Genomic DNA, 15,394 nt, shown 5'->3' on the forward strand with positions numbered 1-15,394 from the left:
TCACCTTTAGTTGAGGACTGCTCCCAGTTAAGGACTGATCCCAGAAATCCCTGCCACTCCCAATTGATACTTCTTTGAGCCAATTCCCATGAAAATAAGACAGCTGCCAGCAGGTGAACTCCCAGGGTGTGTCCCTCAAAGCTGTGGCTGAAATCAGAGGTGGGTTAAGAGGAAGAGATGCAGAGTACAAAGAGCCTCGGCCACAACCCAGTGCCCAAAGCAGCCACCCAACTTCATGACATACCTTTTCCAGCTCCCACAACAAACTTGTGAGTGGCAGGCAGCCCAAGAGTAGAATTCAGTTTCCTGACCCCCTCCCAAAAGTAAAGCTTTTCTTCTCTTTATCATGCCTCCTCCAAAAAATTCAACCTTCAGCAAATCAATTAACCTACGTGTTCAATTAAATTGTTACCAGTTGAAAGATAAATAGTATCTGTCACTGCCCTCATGAGGCATATGATTCACTAATAGAAACAAACACATGAAGAGGTAATTTCTAATAACATGGGGAAGTCAACTAAGGAACTATAAACAAGGACAGAGAAGGCTGGAAGAGAGCAGTGATGGGGCCCTGAGCCCAGTAGGAGTGGGGCTGTGGTCAGTGATGTACCCCTGAAGGGGGCATTCTAGGTGCATGGAATGGCTGGGAAACACACACACACACACACACACACACACACACACACCAGCAGGCTGTGTACTTCTCTTTTCCTTATTTGTTCCTTCCAACTTTTATATCTGATGACAGTGCATTACGCTTTTCCTTCATAACAACGTTTTTTATGTATAAGAACTTTTCTTTGTTCATCCTATGAAGACAAGCTACTTATGGTTTTGTTTGTTTATTTAGGTGTGTGGGATTTGGGGGGGGTTGTTTGTTTGTTTTATTTCTCTACCCTAGGTACTAACCTATTGAGACTCTCAATATTTGGTGAATGATTTAAGGAATGAGTGAATGAGTGATATTTATAATCTCCTTGAATTCTATAACCTACAAGACAATTTGGAGCATTCTATAGTAGACAAGTCACACGTTCATCAATTAAGGGAAAACAAAAAATCCAGGAGGTGTAATACTGCATCTCTAAGACATTTGATTATTTTATCTTCCCTGAAACAGTAGATAATGTTCCAGGAAAAGTTGTTCATTTCCATAATCTAGACAGTATAAGGGTTTTTTTTAATTTTAAGTGAAATCTTTTATTGAAGTATAGTATGCATACAGAAAAGTGCACACACCAAAAGTGTAAAGCTTGATACATTTTTATGAACTGAACCCCTCACGTAATTGTGATCCAGGTCAGAATCTAAAACATTACAAGTATTCTGGAAGTGCCTAGAAAGTATAAGTTTTAAATAGTTTATTGGAATTATTTGGATGTTTATGGATGTTAAGGCTTTATTCATCACAAACATCACCTCTATATAGAAATAGAGGGAAATACAGGAGCCCAGTTGCTCCTTTATAAGTTAACATCCTTTTCTTTAATATGTGTCTGGGGTTCCTAGAGCCCGCAAGCATTTTATGGGGTTGGTGATGGGTATGTCCATCTAATCAGCACTCTAAGTGCACTGCTTGTGGTGTTGGCTGCTAATTGAACCTGACCTTGGTAAGTACATTGACCCCACAGTAGCTTGTCTGCATTCTCAATTCCGCAAGTCATGTGTAGTAAGGCTGGATATTTTGTTTTCACTTTTAATTTTGCATTCTTTGTAAAGTTTAATTTTTATGTGTGGATTACTATTTAATTTGAATACCAACTAATATGTGATATACTTATCCAAAGGAATAATCTTTGGACAACTTCTTCAGTCATCTTTGTAGAACTGGTGATGGATTGGTTCAGGTACATCTGTACTTAAGAGGCGTAGGCTTAGTTATGACTTAAAGCAGAAAGTTACAAAATAGTAGATAAGTTTAGGAAAGCAGTCTATTTTCAGGGAGCAAATTCAAGCTAGCCAATCCATCCAGAATAGTCCATTTGAAAATTTCATTCTTTCAACAAACATTATTATGGGCCAAACATTGTGCTACATATTAATCCCAAACATCAAGGGACTTACAAGTAAACTTTCTATTTATATTAAATTACATTGGAAAATATTGCAAAGCCTCAAAACTCATGCTAAGCACAGGAGTATGCTGGGATCAATTAGCAATCAGTATGAAAAAAATTTTAATTCAAGAGTTAAACTAGAAAGGACGAAAAGTGATGCCTGAGTTTATTAACATGTTACATACCTATGGGCATCAAAAATGAGGTCAGTTTCATGCCCTAATAGCTAACACTTTAAAAATCAGAAAAAGGGGCGCCTGGGTGGCTCAGTTGGTTAAGCGACTGCCTTCGGCTCAGGTCATGATCCTGGAGTCCCGGGATCGAGTCCCACATCGGGCTCCCTGCTCAGCAGGGAGTCTGCTTCTCCCTCTGACCCTCTTCCCTCTCGTGCTCTCTATCTCTCATTCTCTCTCAAATAAATAAATAAAAATCTTTAAAAAAAATCAGAAAAAGAATTATTCTGGGAAATTGGTTTTCCTATATGAAAACATAAGTATTAATGGATATTTCAATATGAAGAGAATAGTTTCACATTTTAAATGTATCTATATTGATACTGTCCCTTTAACCAGTCTGTTTTCCATTATTTGATGGCAAAATGTTTGAATAGATTTAATTTAGACCACTTTAAAACCTTTGAGAGGATGATTCTGATCTAATTCATTGACCTAATATTATTAGAAATAATTATCTTAATTTTGCCAAATCCTTTTTAGCCAACAGAGTGATCATCTTGACACTTAGTTGAAGGGAAACACAAAAATCAAATCTAAATAATAAATTGAGTTAAAAGTTTGTGACCAGAAATTATTCATGTATCATAGGAAATAAAAACATAGCTATAGAATTTTTTAAATTATTATGACAAATATTCTATATCCCACCAAACACCTCTATTTTCTCTTCTCTCTCTCTCTCTCTCTCTCTCTCTCTCTCTCTCTGTCTCATTCACTTTTATACACCCACACACCCACTATACACAATCTTGTTGAGTCCTTTAGTCAGTGGCCCATGAAACACTTGTTCTTTGTCACTTTCCTTTTTCACTGTTTAGAAAAGGAATATGATAGTCTCTGTTTCTACGTTAAGATAGTCAGTGGAAATTTGAAGTAAATTTCTAGATAGCTGTCCATAGTATACACTTTTTTTAAGTAGTAAGAAAATTGAAGTGTGTTGATTTTATATTCTTAAGCACCCAAATTTTACCTTCATTATACTTATACAAATATACACACGAATAAAAAGCAACATTTGTAGTCTTTCTCCTCAGTTATATTGAACATACATTTTATTGTGAAGGCACTAGAGAGAAAAGGGAATATTTTTCCAAAATCAAGTTCACTTTTCCAGAGAACTGTTTCATATTTATTCCAAAGGTAATAAGAGTTCCTCACATCCAAATGACATACAGGAAGAAGAAGAAAAAAAACATAATTTCCAGGAAGAACTAAAACTTTTTTGAAAACTTTTCTGGGTTCTCCCATTTCTACTTGGAAACTCACTGAAGTGACAAGACTTCAAATAAGGAAATTCCCCTCTGATTGTAACTTGCACTGGGTCGGAGAAGCCTAGAGAAGTAGGTATGGCTTGGGGGCACACCCTAGGAGGTTACCAGTTGTATAGCAATCCGTCTCCTCCCTCTGTAGAAAATATCCTTCAGACCTGACAAGTCCCTAGGGAAATAACTTGGACTTCATATAAAATGCCATGGAAATTCTCTTCTCTTCTGCCCTTCCTATCTTAACTTCATAGAATCAATCTATTCCCAACCAAGTCATTTTCCTCTATATTTTAATAAACCTAACTATAAAAGGAGAAACCATCCTATTGTTTATTTTTATGCTTATTTATAAACCTCTAAAGTTCTTACATTTTTTATAAATAAAAGGAATAGATCTTTGAAGGTACACAGAGCGTAACAACAAAAGGAAGGAAAGAGAGAGAAAGAAGACAAGATACAGAGAAAAGTACAACTGGAATAAAAATCTCTTCTTGAAAAGAATGGACCCACCTATACACCCGTTCGTTCTGTGGTCGTTTAAAGATTACCCCATGAATTGAAAGGGACTAACACAGGCGATTCATGAGAGTAGGGAAAACTATTAAAACACGCTTGTGCCTACTTTCTTTTGAGCCTCCCATCTTCTAAATCTCAGCTACCACCTATACATATATCACAAAACTGTTAAGCACAGTCTTGGCAGCAGACCCCCCCCACCCCCCTCCAAATACACAAGTGGAACTCACATTGGTCATGTCCTCCTTCTCCAGCGGAGCCAAAGTTATTCAAAATAAGTTGCAGACTCTCCCAAGATCTGCCTTTTAGTCCTGAATTCCCTGCTGTCTCCAGTAGCATAAAAGCAACAAAGGAAATAGGATGATGGGTTCAAAAGCCAGAAGCACATTTTCCCAGTACTGCGAATTCCATGGATCCCACAATCTCCAAAATGTTAACCCACATCTTATGATTCCTGCAAATGGCTCCCATCTTGGAATAAGGCCTGGGTGAGGATGAAAGAGAAGAATTTAGCAACTAACATCATCACACACTCTACCGGTAGCACCAATCACTAGCACTCTATCCCATATTTGGTATTTAATTTAGTACACATCTGTTTGATAGACTAAAGAAGTGAATAAATGAAAGCGCAATAGCAATGCATCAAATAAAGCTGGTACCTGGGGCCAGAAATATGCCATGTTGGAGACATATTTCTTTTGGATACACTCACATAAAATCCTGGTGTTGTCCAACTGTCTCAGTTGTTAACTTACCCACTTTTGGCCTTCATCTCTTAGCTGGCAAAATCCCTAACAAGACCTTATTAGTTGGTTTGTTTTTTTTTTTTTTTTTTTTTTTTAAGATTTTATTTATTTATTTGAGAGAGAGAGAGAATGAGAGATAGAAAGCATGAGAGGGAAGAGGGTCAGAGGGAGAAGCAGACTCCCTGCTGAGCAGGAAGCCCGATGCGGGACTCGATCCCGGGACTCCAGGATCATGACCTGAGCCGAAGGCAGTCGCGTAACCAACTGAGCCACCCAGGCGCCCTTGTTTTTTTTTTTATTTTTCCCTTTTTCTGTCTTCAAATTTTTCTCATTGTTAAGCAACTTATTATATTTTCTGATCAAAATTCCCCTTTGGAATTGTGATAGAGAAAATCGAGGTGCAAAAATAAAAGTCACTTGAGAGAGCCTGCAGTGACTCAGCTGTTAACAAGAATTCAAATTGAGCTTTCAATATTCCAACATATAGCCCCAAATAGTATCATAATTATTGTTTGACCACCAACAAGAGGCCTTCCAAATGACCTTGTCCAGAATAGAATCTTAGTCATTTTTCAACCAGACAATACACAAGCAAGTCTATGTACTTTCTGACACTGGCAACTGTATACTAGCTTAGAAATAAGGGAAATAATCCTTTTGTTCAAAGCAATGAAAAATTTTTCCTTTTTGTGTGGATTTGTATCAGGGAGGTCATTTAGTTTGTTTGTTTGTTTGTTTGTTTGTTTACTAAATCTACAGTTTATTTGAGATTTAGTTTGGATCTTTTCAAATCAAAAACATGAAAGTTTAGGAAAGTTTTGCTCAATACCAAACAAAACAAAATATTTTCTCAACATAAAACTTACCACCCATGGATTTTTTTTCTTGTTAGCTACACAAACCAGATTGTTGTGGATTTTAATTAAAGTAAATTATATTGAGAATTAATTGCAGTCTCCAAATTGCAAGTCAGAAAATGTTTGCTAAATATTCCATTCTAATTTCCAGAAAAAAAAATTCCTATTCGTTTCTTAACCAGGGTTATGAAGAAACATATGACATTAAGTTCCAGTGCCAAATAATTTTTGTAAAGAGGAAACACATTTGTTTAGTATGTTTGTTTCATACGACCGTCAATATTTAATACACTTAAATTTCATATTCTAATTACGCCTCTTAATATTATTAAATAAACTTAGCTTGACAATAAACACAAATTCCTAAATAAGTATTACACCACTCTAGGATGTAAAACTATTTCTACTCTGATGTTCACCTATGTTTTGTGTTTGATCCACAACACTGATATTTGTAAAAAGTAGACACAGTAATTAATTATCAAGTACTTAAGTTTGACATAAGAAATATCAGACTGAGTACTATTCTCAAAGTACATAGAAGCCACATATAATAGTGGTTTTCAAACAGTTTAAGGCAGATACTAAACTGAATGGTACAGCCTCAAAGAAATACAGAAAAGGAAGAAATCTTATTGGCTAGAAAATAGTAAAGCCCAAAAAAGGCGTGACAATTGCACTTAACTTGCAAAGGACAGGAAGATAGCAGGGTTTCTAGGTGTTTTGAAATATGGAGGTGGGATACACGTTAAAAACTCAGAGCACAAAGGTAGACTTGATATTTTTCATCATCAAGGTTACGGTATAAACTCTCAGTAGATGAAATTCTGTGGAGAAATTAGTGTATAAAAGAGAAGAGAAAGCGAAAGACTAATTCTTGAGAAACTCCAATGACTGGGATGTGGGAGGGAAAAGAAGACAAAAGTGAGGATATTATGGTGCCACAAAAAGGATGGGTAAGAAGTTTTCAAGGAAGGGGTTCTAAACAGAATCACATGCAGCTGAATAGCCCAAGAGGGTGAGGGTTTTTAAAAGGCCATTGATTTTTACTGGAAAGAGGTCACTAATGACCTTCCCACAAGCAGATTCAGGAGGCTAAAATTCCCTTCCAAAGTTTACAAACAAAACAGATAATAGAAAAATGAGCGTGAGCATAGACTATTTATTGAAGAGTTGGTCATGAAAAGGAAGAAAATAAATTCAAAGTTTATTAAATAGGTATCAGGATCCAAAGGAAAAAAAAAAGTTGAATTGTTTAAAGTAGTTGACCTCTAGGCATAACTAAGGTCAAGATAAAATTCTTTAAAAGAAGGAAGGGAGGGAGGGAAGGAAGGAAGGAGTAAGGGAAGGAGGAAGGAAGGAAGGAAGGTTGGTTGAGAACCCTAAGGAGGGTGGGGTGTGGTGAGGTGTGGGAGCAATGCCTGAAAAGCCTCAGTCAGGGATGGGTCCCAAAGCAGAGAAGAAAAGTTAACTAGAATAGAAATAATAGTAGTTAACATTTATTGAGCAGTGTTATGTGCAAAGAACTGCTCTAAATGCTTAACGTACATTACCTTTTTAACTACTTAAAAAAAAAATCTTGGGGCACCTGGGTGGCTCAGTCGGTTAAGCGTCTGCCTTTGGCTCAGGTCATGATCCCAGGGTCCTGGGATCGCGTCCACATCAGGGTCCCTGCTCAGCAGGGGTGTCTGCTTCTCCCTCTTCCTTTCCCTCTGCCCCTGCTCATGCACTCTCTCTCGCTCACTTTCTCTCTCAAATAAGTAAATAAAATCTTAAAGAAAAAAACTTACAAGGTGGATATTACCATTCTCACGTCACCTATGAGGAAATTGGAACTAAAATAAAGTAATTTGCCTAAGATCACCCAGAATATATGAGGCAATGTCCAAACACACACTTATCAGACTTAAAGCTCAACTGTTAAAAGCTTTTATTTCTGAATCATTGCAGAGTGTCACAAGGTATAAGAGCACAGTCTCACCGTGATTGGTAGAAGTTATATTCCTAAAACTAATTTACACATTCACATAATATGGACCCCCACAACTTCTGATATTCAAAATACAGTTTCTTCATACAGTGTTTGCTGCATAGATTATCCTTAGAGGCTCTGAAGGTAGAAAAGGATAAACCCTTATTCCTACAACAGTCTCCTTCCAAGGAGCAATCCCTTGATGTCCATGGGTGGGGTGCACAAATAGATGGAGTATATAAATTTGATTCCAGTAATTTTACTTCAAAGAGCCAAAAGAAATCCTTTTCTACCATGCTACCTCTTTGTGGATATTGCACTGGTGTGCAAACCCCAAGCTAATACCTCTCTCCCTAGCCACCTCTAATCACACTAAACCCTACCCCAGTGAAAAGACTGAGGAACAAGAGTTTTTATTAAAGTGAACAGAAACGTTATTTCAATCATACCTCTGTTGCTAAATTCAAATGATGCTTTTCAATCTTTTCTCACTTCTCCATGGAATTTGAAGCTGTTCCCCAAATACCCCTTTTGGAGTTCTTATCTCCTTTTGTTTTATTGACTATAGTTAGCCCTGAATTACTTTCAACCTACCTGGGTCTTCTTGCTTTTTACTTTTCACAGGCTCCTCTTCCTCTACTACATCATTTAAATGTTGGGGCTTCTTCTACTACACATCCTCTTTCTTCTCTTTCTTCATACTATCCTTAAAAAAACTCATCCTCTCCAATGACTTGAATTACCACCTTTATTGCCGGTAAGTTCCAAAGCGTATGTTCAGCTTGGGCCTCTCTTCAGAGTTCCAGATCCATTTCTACAACTCTAAGCCTCCCCATCTGGGTGTCCTGTAAAGGTGCCCCAACATTTTCCCAATAACCTGTTCTTCTTATGTAGCCACCCCTCTGATGAAACAGTCAGTCGAGACAGAAAACTAGCAATCATCTTTGCAGGTGTTTTTCTTTATTCATCTCCTTTTCACATTCCATCCAATCACCAAATTCAATAAATTCAATTCACAAACATCCCTCAAATCTCCTCTTTCTCATCTGTATTATCACTTTCATATGTAGGGCCTCATCTTTTCTTGCATAAATTATTTCTTAACAAAATCTGCTTTCCCTGTCTCCAGTCTTGGTCACTTCAAACCTAATCTCCACACAATCTCCAAAGTGATATTTTTAAAAATCAAATCTGAGCATGTTACTCTTATTCATGAAATCCTCAAAGTCTTCCTATTGATATACAGGTAAATTCCAATCCTTTAAGGGTGTTATACAACGGTCTTATACAAGATCCCTTACCCACCTCTCCACTCCCATCCAAGGCCACTCCTCAGTTTCTACTCTGGATCCCAACTCAACAAAAGCAGTGTGGCATTTTCAGTATGTGCACATACACTTCCCAATGCCTGAAATATGGTTTTCTTCCATCAGTGTTGACTGACTCTTACTCATCCAGAATGATCACCTTCTCCAGGATGCCATATCTCATCCCATCAGTCAAGTTTAGGTGCCTGCCATCACGTTTTTATAATGTCAACACTTTCCTCCACAATAACCTGCTTGAATAATTAAGCAGTACACTGGTCTACCAGTATAACTAGAATCTTAGTACCTTGAATGAATTTTTTTAAAAAAAGGTATCTGGCAGCAGTAGCCTACATTAGTTAATAGCACCAGATCTACAATGAAATAAATTTGGATTTGAATCCCGAAACTTCAACTCATTTAAAAATTGTGTGTGTGTGTGTGTGTGTGTGTAGGTGTAGGTGGCAGACCTATTTAAATTCCGTCCTCTGTATTTATACAATATATTCAATATACAATATATTTTCTTTTTAGGATTTTTTTAGGATTAAAATGAAATAGTTCATAGTGAGGCTTTGACACAGTACCTGAAATCTGACAAAATGGCATCGTTTTACCAATTTTATCAAACTGGTAACTGATACACAGTAGATATTTAAAGGGTATAGACATTTGCTACTAGTGCCCCATTGTTGACAGCTGCGTTTAATGAAGTCTTGAAGCAATGGTGAGCAGACAGAGAACGAGTGGAGCTTTCGGAATCTTAATACATTTTATTGATCCTAGAATGAATTATTGCAAGCATTCATTATGGGCTATGCAAAATCTCAAACTTAGCTTTAAGGAATATACTTTCATGAAGGTTTGGGCTTTTATCCCATAATAGTTTCCTCCTAGCCCAGTCAGTCCCTCTCTAATCACCATTAAAAATCTATATTCCATTGTATGCAACATGCTGTTTGTCAGGAATAAGAAACATTCCTCAAATGTAAGCTTTACTCCCAATTCAGAGATACTGTCCTTGGAGCTCTGAACAAGAGACATCAATCTTCTTACAGGCTCTTCCCCACACTCATCATTTACCCTTGGGAAAGTTCCAAAATGGTTCTATACCCCCACTGACATCTGGTACCAAGGATAACAAAAAAGATGATATCTGCTCTAAATAAAAGAACAAGATTACAAAAGGAAATGTAGGTCAACCTCAGATCTCCTTATGCATAGATAAGGAAAAACAAGATATTGGAGAGATATGAGAGAATAGAAAGAAAAAGGAAGGAAGGAAGGAAGGAAGGGAAGAAAAGGAAGGAAGGAAGAAGGGAAGGAGGGAAGAAAGGAAAAAGAGAGAGAGAAAGAAGGAAAAAAAGAAAGGCGATTCTTCTGATTTCAGATCTTTACCCTTTAAGTTCACCTCAATCTTTGTTTGAATGAACCCCTCTGAAGGCCAATAAAAAGTGTATGAAGTAAATAAAAGAAATGCATTTGCAACATTTTCTCTATCCCTTAGCAAAAAAAAAAAAAAAAATTTCTAAAAACACTTGTTCATACAGCTACAATGATGAAACCTTTTCATAGGAATGAGATTTAAGGTCTAGGCCAATTGATTTCATAGCTGTACAACTAAATTTTAAAATGTGACCAGAGGTGATCTCTTTGACCATAAACGCAGGAGCTCAAGATTAATCCTTTCTGAAGGAAAAGGGGGAAATGCAGCTGAATGACTTTAAAAGTTTCTGGATTGCAAATGAATAATGTTTGCTTGTGCATTTATGCTGATTGTCTTATGATAAAACCCATTTAATAACATGCATTTCATACTTCATTAAGGCAACATCTTTTTCTGCTTGGTTTTTCACAATCTAATTGGCCAACATGAAATAAATTTCCATTCTGAAAGCCAAGTTTCACAAGAGAAAGAAAGAATAGCTGCTCCTCATACTTGTCTTTATAGTTTACAAAGGAAAACAAAAGAAAAGGACTCATACATCATCCCATTTAATTCTTGTCTTGGTCAGGGATTGTCTGACAGTGAGGAAAAGTTTTCCTTAATAAGGGCAAATAAGAGTTTTATTAGAAAGCTACAAAAAGGAAAATTTCATGGATATTCATAGGTGAGAAATAAAGTATAGCAGGGCCTCTTAGAGACAGACTAGGAACTGGAAATTCAGAAAATGTGGTCATCTCTCCTGGTCAACATGATGTCTAGGCTCATCTCTAACAGACTATCTCCTGGTCCCTGGTCTAATCCATTGTGCCCGTTGTTTCCACTCAACATGAATAATTGCCATGAGTCACATCAAAGTTGGTAGGAAGATACTGCTTCAAGCCATTTTCTCTCAAAGAGAGTTAGAATTATGGTAGATTCTTGGATCTCCATGAGCTCCTCTATTCTTTTGGTAAAGTCTTGATGTCGGGTTAAATTTGGAGAATAAAGGAGAGAGGGATGAGGGGTAATTCATAAGTTTCTGGCTTGTAAGATACAAGTTGGGAACACTGAAAAGGAACAAGGGATATGGGATGAGGAGCAGGTGAATGCATTTTAGGACATGTTGAATATGAGATGTCTCTGAGACATACAGTGGAGGTAACCAAGTAGGCATTTGAGTATTCAGATCGGAAGTTCAGTGGAAAAGTCTGGGTTATAGATGCAAACTTGTGAGTCATGTGCTGTATCTGTGGTAAGTACGGTCTTACATGAGTGTGTATCGGATGTTCTGTGGGGAAGCATAGAATGAGGAGAGAGAGAGGACAGAGCTTGTCCAGAAAAGGACTGACTGTGCCAAGGAGTCAAAGGTGAAGCACCCAGGGAGGTGGGAGAAAACCAGGAGACAATCATGCTAAAAATTCAGTGTTCTGGAAAAAAGCCTGTGGTCAGCACAGCTGAGTGCTGCTGAGATCAGGTACAATGAGGACCGAAAGCCACCTTGCCGAGTGTATGCCAGTTATTCACTGAATGATGTAGAAAGTCAGTGCAAGTTGGCCAAACTCTAAGCCACAGAATAGACTAATTTGACCCTTCAGCTGATTTCCCTGTGGTAAAACAGTAAATGAAGCCCAAAGAAGAGGGTTTGATGTTCCCCTCCTTGGAAAGTCATCCCTTTTCCATAAGCCCTTCGGGGTCTGTCCAGCCCTCTTCTGTCCTGATTCTGCTCAAGCATGACCTTCTATAACTAATATTTGAGGAGATTCCCTGTCCCAGGTACTGTAGTAATGCTAAAATGTATAAATTCATTTAACCCTCACAATGACCCCTTGCACAGGGCCTAATTACTGCCCTCCCTTTACAGATGAAGAAAACAAAGCACAGAGAGGGGAAATATCTTGCACTGGGCCACCCACCTAGTGAGTTGGCAGAGCAGAGATTCAAACCCAGGCATTTGGGTTCCAGAATTAGTGCTTTAATCACCTCACCACCTCTGCAAAGCCCTCCTTAACAAGCCCCAAGTGGCTGTCAATGTATTTCTTCCATGCTCCCATGGCACCCTGTACATGTGTCCTTCATAAAACTTGTTATCTATTTTCATAGATGTCTCAAGCAGTACTGTCCAACAGAAATGTAATGTGAGTGACAAATGTGAGCCACATACACAATTTGAAATTTTCTAGTAGTCACATTTTAAAAGGAAAAGGAAACAGTTAGAAATGATTTTAATAGTGTATTTTATTGGGCCCAAGTGTGATGGTTAATTTTATGTGTCATTGTGGCTAGGCTATGGTGCCCAATTGTTCTGTCATGCACCAACCCAGACGTTGCTGTGAAAAAATTTTTTAGACATGATTAACTGATAAGAACAGATACTACACTTGATCTTAGCCAAAAGGCCAACATGATTAACATTTAAATCGGTAGATTTAAGGGGCGCCTGGGTGGCTCAGTCTGTTAAGCGGCCCCTCTTGTTTTGAGCTCAGGTCATGATCTCGGGGTCCTGGGATCAAGCCCTGCATCCAGCTCCAGACTCAGCACTGAATCTGCTTGAGGATTCTTTCTCTCTCTCCCTCTCCCTCTGCCCCTCCTCCTGCTCACATGCCCTGTCTCTCTCTCTCTCTCTCTCTCTCTCAAATAAATAAATAAATCTTTGAAAAAAAATCAGATTTAAGTAAGCAGATTACCCGCCATTCTGTGGGTGGGCCTTATCCAATCAGTTTAAGGCCTTAAGAGAAAAGACCGAGGTTTCCCAAAGAACTCATCCTAGAGCTGTCATAATAAAATATCAGAGACTGGGTGGCTTAAACAATAGAAATTTAGTTCTCACAGTTCTGGAGGCTGGAAGTCCAAGGTCAAGTTTTGGCAGTTTGGTTTCTCCTGGGGTCTCCCTGGCTTGCTGAGGGCCACCTTCCTGCTGTGTCTTCCCATGGCTGTTTCTCTGTGCTCATGCATCACTGATGTGTCTTATTTTTCTCATAAGGACACCAGTCACAGTAGGGGCCCACCCTTCTGACTCCATTTAACTTTAATTACCTCTTAAAGGTTTTATCTTCAAATATGTTCACAATAGGGATTAGGGCTTCAACATATGAATTGGTGGCAGGGGTTGGGGTGGGGCAACAATTCTATCCCTTACACCACCTGGGTTTCCAACCTCCCTGGTCTACCCTGCAGACTCAAGAATGCAATACCAACTCTTACCTGAATTTCAGCCTACCAGCCTGCTCTGCAGATTTCAGACCTGCCAGCCCCTACAAGTGTTTAAGCCAATTGCTTAAATACCCACCTCTCCCTCTCCTGTCTCTCTGTCTTTGTTGATAGACAGGCAGAGAAATAATATGGGTCCTGTTCCTCTGGAAAACTGACTAATAAATCATTATATCCAAAATATTATCATTTCTACATGTAATCAATATAAAAACTATTAATGAGATATTTTACATTCTTTTTCACACTAAGTCTTTGAAATCCGGCTTGTATTTTATACTTGGAGTTCTTCTCAATTTGGGTTAGCCACATTTCAAGTGTTCAATAGCCACATGTGGCTATCATAACACACAGCATAGATCTAGAACAAAGCAACAAAGTGAAGAAAAAAAGAGGTGGGATTGAACTCTACCCTGTCACTGAGGCTCAGTGAATGCTAGTTATAATTTCTCCTAGTAGGAGGACTTCTCTGACCCTAGGTGTTCTCAGACACAAATCAGGGGTGATAGTACCTACCTCAGAGAGCTGCTGTGAAGATCCATTGTAAGGCCCCTAATGGACTACCTACCTGAGAAAGTATAGATGCTCAATAAACATCCGGTACTTTCTTTCCCTCTTAGATTGTATATATCTTCCCTCTTTAAGGAGATGGTTTGTGTTTATTTCATCTTCCTTTCTCCAATTTGGTGCGTTGGTAGGTGCTTAAAAAAATGCTTGCGGAATTAATGAATGGTCTTATGCTGCTGTGGTGGAGTATATCTACTTGTTGATGTATATTTTCCTTTAATAAATCATTCTTTAAAACACTTTGGAAGGACTTGCAAGTTGTGGAGCTGTTGACATTGTAGTGGGTGGTTCAGTGGAGAGATGAGTCATATTTGAATTTGGGGATTTGAGGAAAGAGCCTGTTAAGCTAAAGGAAATGGGGCAGCATCACAAATAAAACCAACCAGGCAAGATATACCACAGACATCTCTGACATAAGAGTACACCAAATTTTTAAGTTCATTACTGCATATAATTTTCCATTACTGAGAATAAATTTGACAAGTGTTAGTGAGATGGGATGTAGTCTCATTAAAGAAAAAAAAATAGGAAACACATTCACACCAAGTCACAGAAAATCTAGTTTAGATGAAATATTTTTCCCCTGCCAGTATACATTAAAATACCTAATTCACAGGCAAAAGTAAAATTTTCTGGTAATATGCCATTCGATGAAGACACTCAATTATTTAGTCAGGGTTCTCCAAAGAAACAGAACCAATCAGATGTATATAGACAGAGAAAGAGATTTAGTACAAGAAAATGGCTCACATGATTATGGAGCTTGACAAGTTCCAAGATCTTCAGTCACCAAGCTGGAGACCACAGGAGAGCTGATGGTGTATGTAGTCCCAGTCTGAATATTGGCAGGCCCAAGACCCAGGAAGAGCTGATGTTTCAGTTAGAGTCTGAAAGAAAGAAAAAAAAAAAAAACTGTTGCCTCAGCTCAAGGCTGTCAGGCATAAGGAGTTCTTTCTTGTGCAGGAGGGCCAAACTTTTGTTCTACCAAGGCCTTCAACTGATTGGATGAGGCCCACCGACATCGAGGGGAGGGCAACCTGCTTCGCTCAGTCTACCAATTCAAATGTTAATCTCATCCAGAAACACTCCCAGAGATACACCCAGAATAATGTTTGGCCAAATGTCTGGGCACCCTGTGAACCAGTTAATTTGGCACATAAAATTAACTGTAACACCTGACAAGGCACAATATGTCATCACAGGAGAGATTTCTATCAGAGTTTAATATGTCAATA

At 38.2% G+C, this 15,394-nt stretch overlaps 1 pseudogene; it reads right to left on the reverse strand.

Moving 5' to 3' along the window:
• Window positions 1–12,704: 12,704 nt before the first annotated feature.
• On the reverse strand, window positions 12,705–12,793 carry LOC113919149 (annotated as a pseudogene).
• Window positions 12,794–15,394: the final 2,601 nt, after the last annotated feature.

The sequence above is a fragment of the Zalophus californianus genome, chromosome 1 (assembly GCF_009762305.2).
Source record: "Zalophus californianus isolate mZalCal1 chromosome 1, mZalCal1.pri.v2, whole genome shotgun sequence".
Classification (NCBI taxonomy): Eukaryota; Metazoa; Chordata; class Mammalia; order Carnivora; family Otariidae; genus Zalophus; species Zalophus californianus.